At 38.0% G+C, this 14,181-nt stretch overlaps 1 pseudogene; it reads right to left on the minus strand.

Annotated features, from left to right (window-relative positions):
- Nucleotides 1–3,205: 3,205 nt before the first annotated feature.
- LOC124973428 (transportin-1-like) lies at nt 3,206–5,993 on the minus strand (annotated as a pseudogene).
- Between the last annotated feature and the right edge of the window lie 8,188 nt (nt 5,994–14,181).

The raw sequence follows: 14,181 nt of genomic DNA on the forward strand, positions 1-14,181 counted from the left end.
ATTTGATTCCTGAAATTGAGAAGGATTCATTTGATGTACATTAATGCTTCATTTTTGGAGGCATAAATATTTATGATTATTATGTCTTGTTGATTAATGTTTCCCTTAATCAGCATGAAATGTCCTTCCTTATCCCTTCTGACTAATTTTGACTTGTTGTCGACTTCATCTGATATAACAATGGAAACCTGGGCTTTTTCACTGAGTTCAGGTGCATGCTATGAGTTTTCCTATTCTTTCACCTTCAGTCTGTGAATGTCTTTTCTTATGAGATAAGTCTCTTGAAGACAGCATATTGTTCAGTATTTTTAAAAATCCAATCTTCCCATCTAAATATTTTGATTAATAGGCTTAGGCCATTAACTTTCAGGGTAGTCTTTGAGATATAATTTGTATTCCTGGTCATTTTGCATTATTTTTGGTTTTTAACATGACTTGGTTTCTCCTTTTGATTAGCTTTTCCTTTAGGATAGTTCCTCCCTTTGCTGACTTTCATTGTTAAATTTCATTTCTTCTTCGTGGAATATTTTGCTGAGCATGTTCTGTAGTCCTGGCTTTCTGTTTATAAATGTCTTTTAATTTTGTTTATCATTGACAGATATTTTTTCTCATCAAAGCTAAAGGTTAGTTTTCCTAGGTATAAGATTCTTGGTTGGCATCCATGTTCTTTCAGAGTTTTGAGGGAATTGGCTGAGAAATATGCTAATATCTGTATATGTTTTCCACTGTATGTAATGTGATAATTTTTCCCCTGGCATTTATGATTCAATCTTTATTTTGTATTTTGGTCATCTTCATTCAAATGTGGCTTCGTGTGGCTCTGTTGCAATCTTGTGCATTTGGTGTTCTGTATGTCTCTTGTATTTGATTTTCCATTTCATCCTTCAGGTTTGGGAAATTTCTGATATTATTCCATTGAATGGATTGTTCACTTCTTTAGTTTGTATCTCTGTTCCTTCCTCGATCCTCATAATTCTTCAATTTGGTCTTTTCATGTTATCACTTAATTCCTGGAGGTTCTGGTCATGATTTCTTACCATCTTCTCTGTGTGGTCAACTTTATTTTCAAGATTAAATATTTTGTCTTCATTATCTGGGATTCTGTCTTCCAAGCAATCCAGTCTGTTATTGATATTTTGATGAGTTTTCAATTTGGTTTATTGTTTTCTTCATTTCAATGATTTCTGTTTGTTTTTTATCAGAATCTTTATCTCTTTATGGAAATGATATTTGCCTCCTGCATTTTTTCTTTTATCTCTTTATTGATGTGATAATTCATTGCCTGCATTTGCTCTCTTATGTCATCATTTACTTTATAGGTCCTTAATTATGTACACTCTTAACTCCCTTTCTGACATTTCTTCTATCACACTGTCAGTGGATTTCTTAATATAGTATCTTGGTTCATTTAGGATGCTTTCTTCCCTTGATTTTCACACTTCCTGTATGTTTCCCTCTAGCAGGGCAGAAAAGAAATATTACATTTTCTCCCCTAAAAGTTAATAGTGTCTCTGCATGTTTCTGATACTGCACCTTTAAGGAGGAGATCAATATTAGCAGCACACAATACAAACAACATGCAGCCTTACATGAAATAGCACCTATTAGGATGATGACAGTATTGTCATAAGATCTGAAGATGATGAGTTTGATTATTATGTACAGCATAAACATTAATTTTGCAATAAGATCTACAATTGCTAGTGACAGAGGATGGGGAAGGTTGTAGGATTTAAAGTTGATGAGCTAGGAAGTGAGTATGCAGAGGCCTTACATCATAGGTAGAGTGAATATGGATTCAAAAGAAGTTGGTTTTTAGCATGAGAAAAGGAAGAAAGAGAGTTCAAGGGAACAGATATAAGGAGAATAGAGAGATTGAGAGAAATCATAAAAGATACAGAAATAGGATTAATAATAATAATAAAATTTACAACAAAACTGTAATATACTACTAAAACATCACAGGCTTCAGTAGTCCAATGTGTGAAAGGTACTTGATAATGAGGAGTCCCAGGATGGGATCTGCCCCAACTATCAATGGAAGTGTCCTGGTCAGGGATAATCCAAGATGGTGGGCAGAGGCATCCCCACGTGTTGGTAGATGGGGGAGCCACAGCATCCACTGCTGATTCCTCCTGGGGTGCTGTGGTGCTGGAGATCCATGTGGTTGGGCTGGACCTGGGTGGCATGGTACTGGAGATACTTGTAGGTCAAACAAAGATATTTTAAATGCAGGGTGACACTGAATTGGTAAAAGGCAACATAAACTGGTGCCACATAGGTCAACAAACACCAATGTCACTCTATGTGATGCAAGCATACTAGCTTCCCACTGATTTACCTTCAATCACTATGAGCCAGAATGCATGCCTGAACCTTACACTGCACTTTAACTCACATGTTTTGTTGGAGTTAAATCTAATGAAGTGCAGCCATAAAGTTATATGCACTACATTAATATTTTAATGAAAAATCAAGGTGTCAACTTCAGTTTTGATATGCCCAACCCCATTTGTTCCCTCCTCCATCCCCAGCTCAAAAAGGTAAAAGGAGTGACTTTTTGGCATTTCACAGGGGTCCTAATTATTTAAATTTGATTTGTTTTATTTGAAACATTGGGAGGGGCTTAAAATATTATTTCCAAGATCCTGCTTCTGCAGTGGGAAGGTCAGTTGATTTTTAACTCTATTAGTATTTTTGTGTAGCTCTTCATTAGCATGCAAAACAAGGCACAATAATGTGGGAACATTTATAGTAAAACCTTTCAATTGAAAAAATAAAATTTTTTAGTGTTTGTAGCCTCCATTCTCAAGTTTCCTTTATTGTGCATTATAGATTTTGTTCTCTTTCTTATCCCTATGCATTATTTATGTGGTTCTTGTTCTGGTACAATTCCCCATAATATTTAGAAAGCACTGTTTTGTGAATAGACTGAATAGTTTTTTTTTTTTTTTTGCTTCTTCACATCGAATGCAGAGTTGTAATTGAAGACAGATTTCTACCCACAAAGGTTCCAGATGTTAAAATATTTCCCAACACTGACTTAATACACTGATGTCACACCTCCCTTCAGGCCTCTCCCAGTACAGTTGGGAATATACTGTATTCCTTACTGGTAGATGCTTCCCCCATAAAGGATACCATGTTCCCTGGGTGCAGGAGCTCACTCACAATCTCTTGAGGACTGCAGTTTAAGCATACTAGATTAAACACCATAAAAAGCTGCAAGACACTTTTGAAGGGTAGAGAAAATGGTCAGAGGAATGTATCCAATGTTTACCCTCAACTTGATTTTTAAATCCATGAAGGATCTTACAAAACATGTCTCTGAGATCATCTTGAGGTTCAATCCAAGATGAAACAGCATCATAAGAAAGTATAAAATCCTGGATTACACCACTAGAAATCAAACTGGTCATGGTACAAATCCCATGGAATGCTGAGTCCTTTTCTTCATTGTCTCTTATGTTTCTCAGAGAGCTACACCAGGGTCTTATTAACTGCTGTAGAATGGGGGCCACCTTTGAGCCCAATATAACCAAGGCAACCACTTGTTATTGCTGTATTCTGTAACAAGGTCTTTAGTGTGTTAGGATGTTAATGATTTCTACAAGCTGGTGCAACAATAGGAAAGTAAAGCTGCATATCTATACCCATTTGAATGGAGATTTCTCCAGTTGCTCATGTGCATTGTTGCAGCCTGAAATGAACTTTGAATTTTGGTAGGTTCCCAATATCAGCATGAAATAGGCTATACAAAGTTTAACATGCTGAAATCAAGCTTTAGTCAGGTCACCTAATAGGGAAAAGGAACTCTGTCAACCTTGTGGCATTTTCACCACCATGCACTGGTGCATTAGTGTTAGGAAATTGTTTCAGGCTACTGGCTGTTCAATGTTACCTCCAAGTCCTTCAGCCAGGCCACTGAGTAAATCAGTAGCCACTCTCATAAAATATTTTCCTGGAGCCTCATATTGAACTAGTTGAGCTTTGCTCAGCAGGCCTTGTGCAAGAGTCTTCTATACTTGGTTCACACAATGGTGATAGGTTCACAGTAGAGAAGGAAGCAAGACTGCAGGGCCATGGCAACTGAAGATATGAACTCAAGAAAAAAAAAAGAGATCTCTATTTTCATCCTCTCAAATATTCCATTTCTGGATCAGTGGAGGAATTAGCTTCTGAATATGTTCTGTTGGTTTAAATCATATTCTGTTAAATCTGCTAGCATTTCTATGGCATCATAAAAATAAGTAGTTACTTATGTTGGTATTTTCTAAATGTGAATACCCAGGTATCAAGCATATAAGCAAAGTAAGGAGCATGTTTTGTACAAGCCTCCTCTTCTAGGATATCAAAGGCACTGCACACCTCCTAGTCTCTGTTCCCATCCAGGATATGCTTTAGCAACTCTGTCATTAATGGCTCCAGGTATGTGTCTGGTGGCTGGCTGACTACCCAGTGTGCAAGAGGCTAAGTGTGCAGCATGTTATGAAATGCACAAGGGACTTTTCATCATAGAGGAACAGAATAAGAGGAGGAATAAGCTCAGGCAACTATGGAATCATGCCCTGCATACAACCTTCAGCAATTGCTTCAAAAATCAAGATGCCTCATTTTTCAATGTCACATCCATGAACAAAAAGCAATTGTTTCAGAAGGGTCAAGATATGTGACAATAGCTCATCACAATACACATTTGCAAGAATATCAAGTGTAGCAGCACAACATTTTCTTAGATCTCAGTCAGAAATTGTATCATTATCATCAATTTCATCACCATCATCATCATCATATTCCCCTTCAATCCCTTGTTCATCATGCTGCTGAGCCACAGACCTTGATCAATAAAACTGTTGTCTTATAACCTGTTCATTATCAGGAAATATTTCATCTTCTTCAACATCACCCTTGAGCAGCATATCTGTATCTGAGTACTTCATGTCGTTCACTAACACAGGAATCAATTTAGAAAAATACCTCATAAGTACATCTTTGCATATTGGCTGCTCAGCCGAAGTAAGTCACAATTTATAGGATGGAAAATCCACATTTTCATCTTGATCTTGAGTCCTCTGTAGCATGTATTCAATGACATTATTCACATGAGGAAGCAGGCAATCCATTCAATCTTCAGGCAAGATCACAAGAGCCCAGCACACATGATTTGTACCTTTGGTTCCTCATCACCAGGCATTGCAAAGAGATTTCAATAAAAGAATCAATGTGCAACATCAGAGCTTGAATCCTACTAAAGATAAACTGAGAGACACATGCAAGAGCATAAAAGCTTATATGGGGGCTACTGTGCTTGAAGAACTGTAAACATTTGGGAATGATGAGGTTGACAGTGTGATCTGAAAGTTCACTATCTAATATATCAGCAGAACTTTACATATCTTCTGAAGGGCCCCAAATGCTTGCTTACAGATGTTGTGATTTCAAAATCAATAGACTACAAAGTTTTGGTAACCGGTCAGACCAATTCTGAAATTCTCCCTGGGAGGCGATGACTATAGTCAATATCAGTGGCTCTGATAAAGGAGAGGTGTCACCGATATTATTTAAGCATTCACCTTTAATAAAGTCTGTCACACATTTGGGAGGTTTGGAAAATGCACTTTCACATTATTCTTCAGAAAGAAGCCACTCAATAATCTTGTGGGTTCACATTCCAATTTTAATGTTGTATGAACAAAAATCAGGATGTTGTTAAAATCTGAATATTGATTGAGTCCTTACAGTTTCTAGAACAAATTCTAATTAAGGAAACTTCCTTGTGTAACTGAATTCCATATTAAATAGTTTGCTGCTTATTGACAATGAAAGTAGGCAATTTTTAAAACAGGATTAAATTTTGGGGGCTTAAAAGAACATGGATGAAAAGGTCATTTTCGCATGGTACTCTGGAGGGTTGTGTCTAGGGACTGGGACTTCTTCAGCAGTGGCAGGATTTGCTGAAGCCCTTGCTCATCATGTTTTCACTCATAAACCATATTGGTTTGCTGCCTGTGGTGCCCCAAAGGAAATCTCCAAAGGTGGAACCCCAAGGAACCACACTCAGTAGCTCAGATGCCAACATCTGCTGCTGCCACTATGACCCCTGAGAGTCAGAACTCGATCAGACCATGTTTGAATTTATAGGCCCTGATTACTTTGTATGACTAGAATGATTCAATATGTGCTCTTTTTTATGACTGGGCTGAGTCTGATGTTTTTCAAACTAGTGCACATTGTAGCATTTATCACATTTATCATTACATTAAGAGATGAATGAGATTCCTTTATATGTATCCACCAGCATTTTAAAAATCTGCATGTGCATTGATGGGCATTTTGACCTTCACACTGTTAACACAATGGGGAATTTACTGGTGATTGTTGAGGCTCCATTGCATGCTGGGAAAGGTTCCATATGAACATGGTTTATAATCCTGTTGATGTGCTCTTGGTAGATATGCTTTGTTTAGAAAGATTTTTTTGAAAATGTTTTCTATGTTCTCATAAGGGATATTGTTCTGCTGTCTTCTTTTCTTTTTCTGGCATTTTCCATACTATCTTTAGCTGGTCATCCTCTACTCTTTGCCTGTTATAATGAAAAAATTTGCTGTCAATCTATCCAGAGAGAGAAAGAACCAATATGCTATCTTGAGAGCCACCAAGAGAGATGGACACCTTGGACATTAGGCCAGGAAGTGTGATAGATTGGAGGACACAGGGAGCAACCTCAGCAGAAAGCTGATGTCTCACCAGATGAACCTGGGGGTTTCACAGTCTGGTAAAAGTGTACAGTATAAGTGACTTCAGGCAAAGGAGACAATGTTAGTTACTATGTCTACAAGTTTCTCTTACTTGAAGTCTCTTGGCCAATGAAAAGAAGGAAAATATCCAGGAACAGTGTCAGTAATTGAGTTGGTCCCTGTTGGATAGCTTGAGAGTGATCCTGCATTCCTGAAAATTCTAAGTAACAAAAATATATTTTAATCTAGGGCACTTGTATGAGTACAGAACAAACTGCCTGGGGCCCAGGACCTAGCATATTGGAGAAACACTGATCATGATGAACAAAGAGGGAAGATTGCTGAAGGAGGTCACAGAGTTACCAGTGAGCATGCTCACCCTGTCTCACTCAAGTTCTTCAGCAGAGCCTGGGCCAAGGCAGCAGCCTCCATGCCATTATGACTATTCCACCTGACTCATGGTGAGGAGGACATGGTGCTGGTCATCAGAGCTATGTAGCTTCTTAAAACTAGACCACTCTCTTGTGGACTCTTAATCTGTCTAGATTTATAAGGTTTGTGTTTTTTTTTTTTTAATTCCCATTTCTACTATTACTTTCCCCAATCTCTGTGGACAAGGTACAAGAATAGAAAAAGCATTGTAAAAACAAAATCAAGTCAAAAGTCTAGAGATAATTTTGAAGGAGAAAGGAGTGTATGGGTGAAAACCTCTTTAGGTCCAGGAACAGGGTTCCCACAGGGAGGGAGAGAAGATAAAAAGAATTCCTCTATTTTTTGTGTGTGTTTCTGAAAAGAAATGAATAAGTAATTAGAAAAAATAGTTTTGAATAATGGAGGATGGGAATAGGCTTCTTGGGCCATGGAAGATTCCAGGGATCACAGGGATGATGGCCCTGCAGGTCTTTGAGGGAGAGGATCCCTGTCACCTGCAGAGGAATCCTGACTCATCCTGGCCTTGGTCTGTAAATGACTATTGGAATTGTTGTTTATGCCAACCACTCAGGACCCCAGAGAACTCAGCAACATCACCCAGGACTGAGCCAATTGCAGACTCCTGATCCACACAATATTTATCAAAGCTCATGCACAGTACACTGGTCAGGGTGGGGCATGTGAGGTGGGGGCCTGGCCTCCTAGGCAGATGGCCTCTGTAGAGGTGGGAACCCTGTGCTCAGAGCTGGAGCAAATCTAGTTGTCCAGTGGGCTTCTTGCATGGAAGGATGCTTTGAGCCTCTGAGCTACAGCAAGCAATGTAAACACAGGGCTTTTCTAGAGCACAGTTTGGAGTTATAGTGATCCTGGCAGCCAATAGCAGCCCGTGTGCTCTGAGAATATGCCTGAGCATGCTCAGAGTTGCCGGGGTCCAGCCCTAGCAGGAGTCCATGGGTTCCACACAGGTAAATGGGGCACAGGGAGACAGCCTCGGCGATGGATGGAGAATGAAAGACACAGACTCTAGTTCTGGTGCAATCAATCCCACTTTATTCTGGGGAAGACTGGGTTTATATACATTTTTCTTCAGGCTATAATGGCAGTCTTGTGGTTAATATTAAAGAAGTTTCCAAAGCATAGGCAGAAAGTTTTTTAACAAGGAACAGAAAAATTATGAGAAAACAGTAACCTTACAGATTATCCTTACCTAATCACAATTCATTTTAAGAATATCTAACTATGTCAATGAGCTAATACAATGTTTATTTCCTTAATATCTAAACTCTATGTGACCTAAGAGTTTTCTTATTATTCTCGCAGTTAAAGCGATAGACAAGTAATCTCATGTGACCATCTCTACTAGGTCCATCTGGTTAATATCTAAATTGCTGAGTTAAGGGCTACAGGAGGGCAGAGGTTGCAGTGGTTCTCGTGGCCAAGTTTTTTTTTTACTGAATAAATTATCTTGTCTTATGTAGCTCTTTTTTTTCCAGAACAGGGCATTGTGCACCAGTGTTTATTATAGGGGTGACCTATTCTTTGTAGGAAGGAAGGAATGTTGTAAAACCTTATTCTTTTACCCCACCATCATCGTTAGAATTTAACCAGCCTGTCGGAGATGAAGGCAGATCGATAACTATTTTCTCCAGAGGCTTTCAGGGACTCATTGCATGGTTGCAAAATTATTTTTGACTTTGTTAGTGGTAAAGATCCATTGTTTTTCAGATTGTAGGTAATATTTTCTGGAATTTTTGTTGTGTTCCCCTCATCCTCTTAAGCAATCCATTCAGACTGAAATGAGTAATATATTATCAAAAAAACACAGCACAAAAAACACCATGCTTCGGAGCAAAACATCCGGCAATTCCTTTTAGGATGAGCCTTTGCAATCATCCTCAGAGGATCTTTGTCAAGCACTGGATGGAATTCCAGATGCCCCCGCACAGAGTCATGTCCACCACACCCCATAATACTATTCAGTGGCAGGTGGACAAAGTTGCTGATTCCTAGAGAAACAGCCTGATTCCTCTGCCAAGACTTTCAACTTTAATTTATACATCTATACCTTCTAAAAAGCAGAGGAACACAGAGACAAAATACCTTTTTATCAGAATGATATTTAGTAACTTTACTTGTGATTGTGAGGAAATGTGTTAATGCTGAAATGTATTAAATTGTTTCATACCTTAGCATGTTTCCTCACATATGGTTAAAATTTAAATATGTCACTGTTTTCTCTTTTTCTATAGTTGAACCTATTTTCATTTTATGAAGGATGACTAGAAATGATAGTGTAATTCACAAAATTTTTATATTGAAAATTTATATAACGGGGACTTCTTAAGATGATGTTAAGGTAATCTGTAGAACTAATAAAGTGCAGATTCAAAGAGAATTATATAATTATGAACTTGAATGTGTGAAATGATGATAATAATAAAGCACAACTTTTTCATTGCCCTGAGAATAACTGTCTATGTATAATTCTTCCCACAGCTTTTTTGACCTGTTTGTTCCTGAGACTGTAGATGAGAGGATTCAAGAAGGGAGGAACCATGGTGTAAAAGGAAAAGAGAACCATGTCCTGGAGTGTGTCAGAGGTTGCTGAAGGTCTCAGGTACACACCTGTGATAGAACTGAGGAAGATGGACACCATGAGGATGTGTGGGGTGCAGGTGGAGAAGCCTTCCCAAGGCCTCCCATGGAGGAATTGATCATTTACTGGAAATTCTGTTTGTGTAGGAGATAAAGAGATAAGAGAGAAATAGCAAAGCATGATTAATAAAATCACTTTACATATTCATGTGCACAGAATTTTCTTGTATTTTTGATTACTTTCTCTGAAGAGGAAATGTCACTCCTGGTTTTCTGAAACATTTAATTATTTCTAAGCTGAGTGCACCTCCTAGGTCAGGCGTGGAGCTCTGCAGCCCAGTGTCAGGAGTGACCTGCAAGGTTTGTCCTCAGCTCCTCCATAATGCCTACCATGACCTCCTGAGACTCCCATGCAGAACACTTGCTGGGTTTGCTCATCTCCTCTGCTGCAGTTCCACCTGTCTGACAGGAGGTTCTAAATTCTCTGTGATTTAGTTAACATGTTTATTTTCCATAAATGCAATCCAAACTTATTTTATCATTGTATCCACAATTATTACACATTATCATTAATAATTCAAATTATAATTAATTTTTTTTATATTTTCAGGTAGAATTCTATATATAATGGTGGAGTATTTATCTTCAGGAACATGATTAAATTTTTCTCATCAGTCAACCATCTTAGGAATTCAAACTTTCCCATTCCAGGCTCAAATGTCCAGTGTTGTGGTAATCTAAGGTGCCCTGACTGCACGTGGACTCCCCTCAGTTCTCCACTCTGCTGACGCTCATGGCCACACACCCTCAGCCAGACCAGTTCCAGCCCCCTCTGGAGCTCTGTTTTCTTCTCCAATGGGCCATTGTAATATGTTTAAATCCTCCAGGTTCCAAATCAGCTGACTTTCTCCTATACTTCTAATTTAACCTTACTATGCTTTTACTCTGTGTTCAGCACCATGAAGTTGAAGATTCCTTTGTTTATACAATAATTTGCCTTTTTCTGATTAGCACTTTCCATTATATTCTTTTCTCCACAATGTCATAATCATGCAGAAAGACACTGACTCTACACACTGAGTGGAAGTTTTAGCTCATTGTTGCAACACTTTTCTAGCAGTTGAGATCAGTTCAACCCTATTTCTCATACATCTTCATTTTCTCTGCCCTGTGCAAATAGGTCCTCTTCAGCACCTTGCCAAGCGCTTGCCTGGTTACCCATACTCACCTGTAGAAATGTGACCATTCTGGGAAGCCTGCCTTGGACCCTCTGACAGTGTGTCTGTCCCACAGCTTCAGGGATGGGTGGCAGGACACTGGTAGGTTGGTGCTAATTTCACAGTAAGTGTGAAGTCAAGGGGTCTTACTGGGTGTACATACAATCTGTTTATCCCCATCCCTCATTCCTCCCTGAAACAAAAAATCTTTCCACCTGAAGGACCCTCTTGTTTGCTGTGGGATTTTTACTGTGATCTGATGTTTAATTTTCCAATTTGTATGTAATGAACTTTAAAGGAGAATCAAATGCTTCCTTTCTGTTGTAATCTTTTCCATAATCTCCAATTTTCCTTCAGATTTTGTGTAGTGTTAGAAATCAACATGTTATACTACCTTTTGGTTAATCAGTATGTAATCATCTTTTGGTCCATGTATCACTCATCATTTTATCTTTGAGTAGCAAATGCATGACTTCCTACACAGTGGTCAATTAACTAATGCCTGGTGGCATTGTTGACTGACCACTTACCAAGACTGAGTTTTTATCTTCTACTGATTGACAGATGAAGAGCTCCCTAGCAGGCTCTGCCCCTTCTTCACTGCTACAGCACACACAGTGCAAGGCTGTGGTGAGGCCATCAAGCCCACCACCCTGTACATTGCAAGGTAAGGTGTATTTACAGCAGTGCTTGCTCAACAAATATTACCAATGACACAAATATGACTGGTTGTCTAGGAAGATAAAGAGATGATGACATTTTGAAAAGAAGAAATATATTGTTTTTTAGTAATTTGATTATTATTAGAGGACAAAAACTGTAATACAGTATGTAAGAATGTAAATATATATGACAAATTCAGAAGGTGATGGGTGATAAGGTAAATTAATATTAAATACCTTGTAGCTTTTCACCCTTCCTACTGACCGCCACACACTGCATGGGTTATTGCTGATCAACCCCAGGCATTTGTGTCAAATATAAGATGGAAAATAATCTGTGTGTTTAGGATTTCAAAGCTGGCACAGAAATACAGAGACATCTACTGTGAATACATACATTTTCTACTAACCATGTACTGTTTTATTTTCTCATATATATTGTAGTAAATTCTCCAGTAAGTAGTTTGAATCATACCAATGTAATGTATGTTCTTCTTTGATTAAGGGACTTAACCATAACCTGAAAAACTTTTCTCTAAATTTGACTTATTTTCTCATGGATCAGTCTAACAGGAACTTCATATTATGGATATGATACAATAAATATATGAATCATCACCTAACTTTAATAGGAACTCAGAATACTCTTGCACATCTACAATGTGATTACTTTATGAATCCTGGTTTTTAAAATAAGAAATAAGATTTAATTTCTTAGATTGACCTCAATAAGTTTAGAGGGTTCAGAACTCTTGAATTTTATGGAGTGAAAATCATTGAAAATGCCCCCCAAAAATAAGAAGATTGAAAAATAAATATAAAGATCAGGTAGCATGATGGTCAGGAAAAAGAAGTAGGAGGAGAAGTAACACATGTTTAATGTCAAAAGTATGAAGAGGGACTACTCCAAGTTCTTTACTCTGTAAGGGGGAAAGCTGGAAGTTTTCATTTTTGTCCTTCTCCTAATAGAGCTTAACATAAGGAAGAGTATGGGAAAGAGATTGCATTAAATGAAAAGGACTGCTTAGGTTGTAAGACAGAGTTATTAACTATTTTCTAAATTACATGTTTTGCTCTTAACAATTGTGGCTTAATGCTAATGATCAGTCATTGAGGAATGCTGAGGGGCACTTTATTACATCCTGACCTTTATAATATGCTTCCAAAAGCTGATCAATTTTAGTTTTCAATTTTTCCCAGGGGATTCATATCCTCATTGCACTTGACATACCTTTAGAATGAAATATGAAAAATATTGAAAAGGAAAACATAAATTTTTATCAGGACAAAATGTGAGATTGATGAATTCAAAATGCTTCAATGAAAATTTATAAAATGTTAGAAGTTTTACTTTGAAAGCCACTGAAAAAATAATATTTTATTTGCTAAATAAATTCTTATCTACCAACATGTAATCTACTAGATTTTGTGGAACTTGTCCCTCTTGCCTTAATATGAATGCATTTCTTTGTTACCTTTTGAATCTCTGCAGATAATTCTATGCATTTTCTAAGCATGTGGTCAGTAAAAGTAATATAAAAAGAATAATTTTAAACACCTAATAGGCAACATGAAGAACTATTACAAGATGTACTTGCAAACACTGCACTTGTTCATGACACGCCAGGTACATTACTAATGAATCACTAGGAATCATAGCAAATATAGAGTTTACAAGACTTCTCTGGACATGTTATTCTTTGTAGAATTGATGGTTTGTTTCCTGGACTAACTGACTCTCTGAATGAGATTGCAAATTGTTGAGTAGAATAAAAATGAGGGTCAGATTGCATTTGAATGCTAAATGCCAAGCACTCACTCCTCAGTGTTGCCAATATGAGGTAGGAGAAGAACTGAGCCTTTCCTTGCTTCCCCACTCACCTGTGTTTGCAGCGAGGGTGGGAATTGTCCAGCCAGCACAGTGCCATGTGGGATGTGGGGAGCTCACTCATCTCTGCTTTATGTGAACATGGTGCCTTGCCAGGAAGCAAGGCCCTCAGGAGTCAGAGCTCAGCCTGCAGAGACAACAGTGGAGAGGGGAGCACACCACCAGGCAGCAGCATCTCCATAGTCCAGGAGAAAGGACCTGGCCACATGCCAGTGAGGTCAGTGGATGACACAGAGGAACTCCTGTGCTGGGCATTGTCCAAAGTCTTTACTGTGAAACAAGTAACATGAGGAGAGACTGATGGTGCTCACTGTGTATTTTCATCTCCACTCCTTCACATCAGTGTGAGTTATGGGTGTTCATAGGGATCAGTTAACAATAAGGATGGTGAACAAGTCTCACTCACTAACCTGTAAGTGTGAAATATCTAACACTCTTTTCAGTTCCACAATAAAATTTCTTATCATTGAGATAAAATCCATATAACATAAAACCATTTATAACAGTTCTTGGGCATCAATTCAGTGTTTTATGACTTTGCAAAATTGTACAGCTACAACTACTTCTTATTTCCAAATAGTTTTATTATTTCCAATGAACTGTCTAATCTGTTACAATGTCCCTATTATTCCTACTTGCTTTCACTGGAA

This window comes from Sciurus carolinensis (assembly GCF_902686445.1).
Source record: "Sciurus carolinensis chromosome 19 unlocalized genomic scaffold, mSciCar1.2 SUPER_34, whole genome shotgun sequence".
NCBI lineage: Eukaryota > Metazoa > Chordata > Mammalia > Rodentia > Sciuridae > Sciurus > Sciurus carolinensis.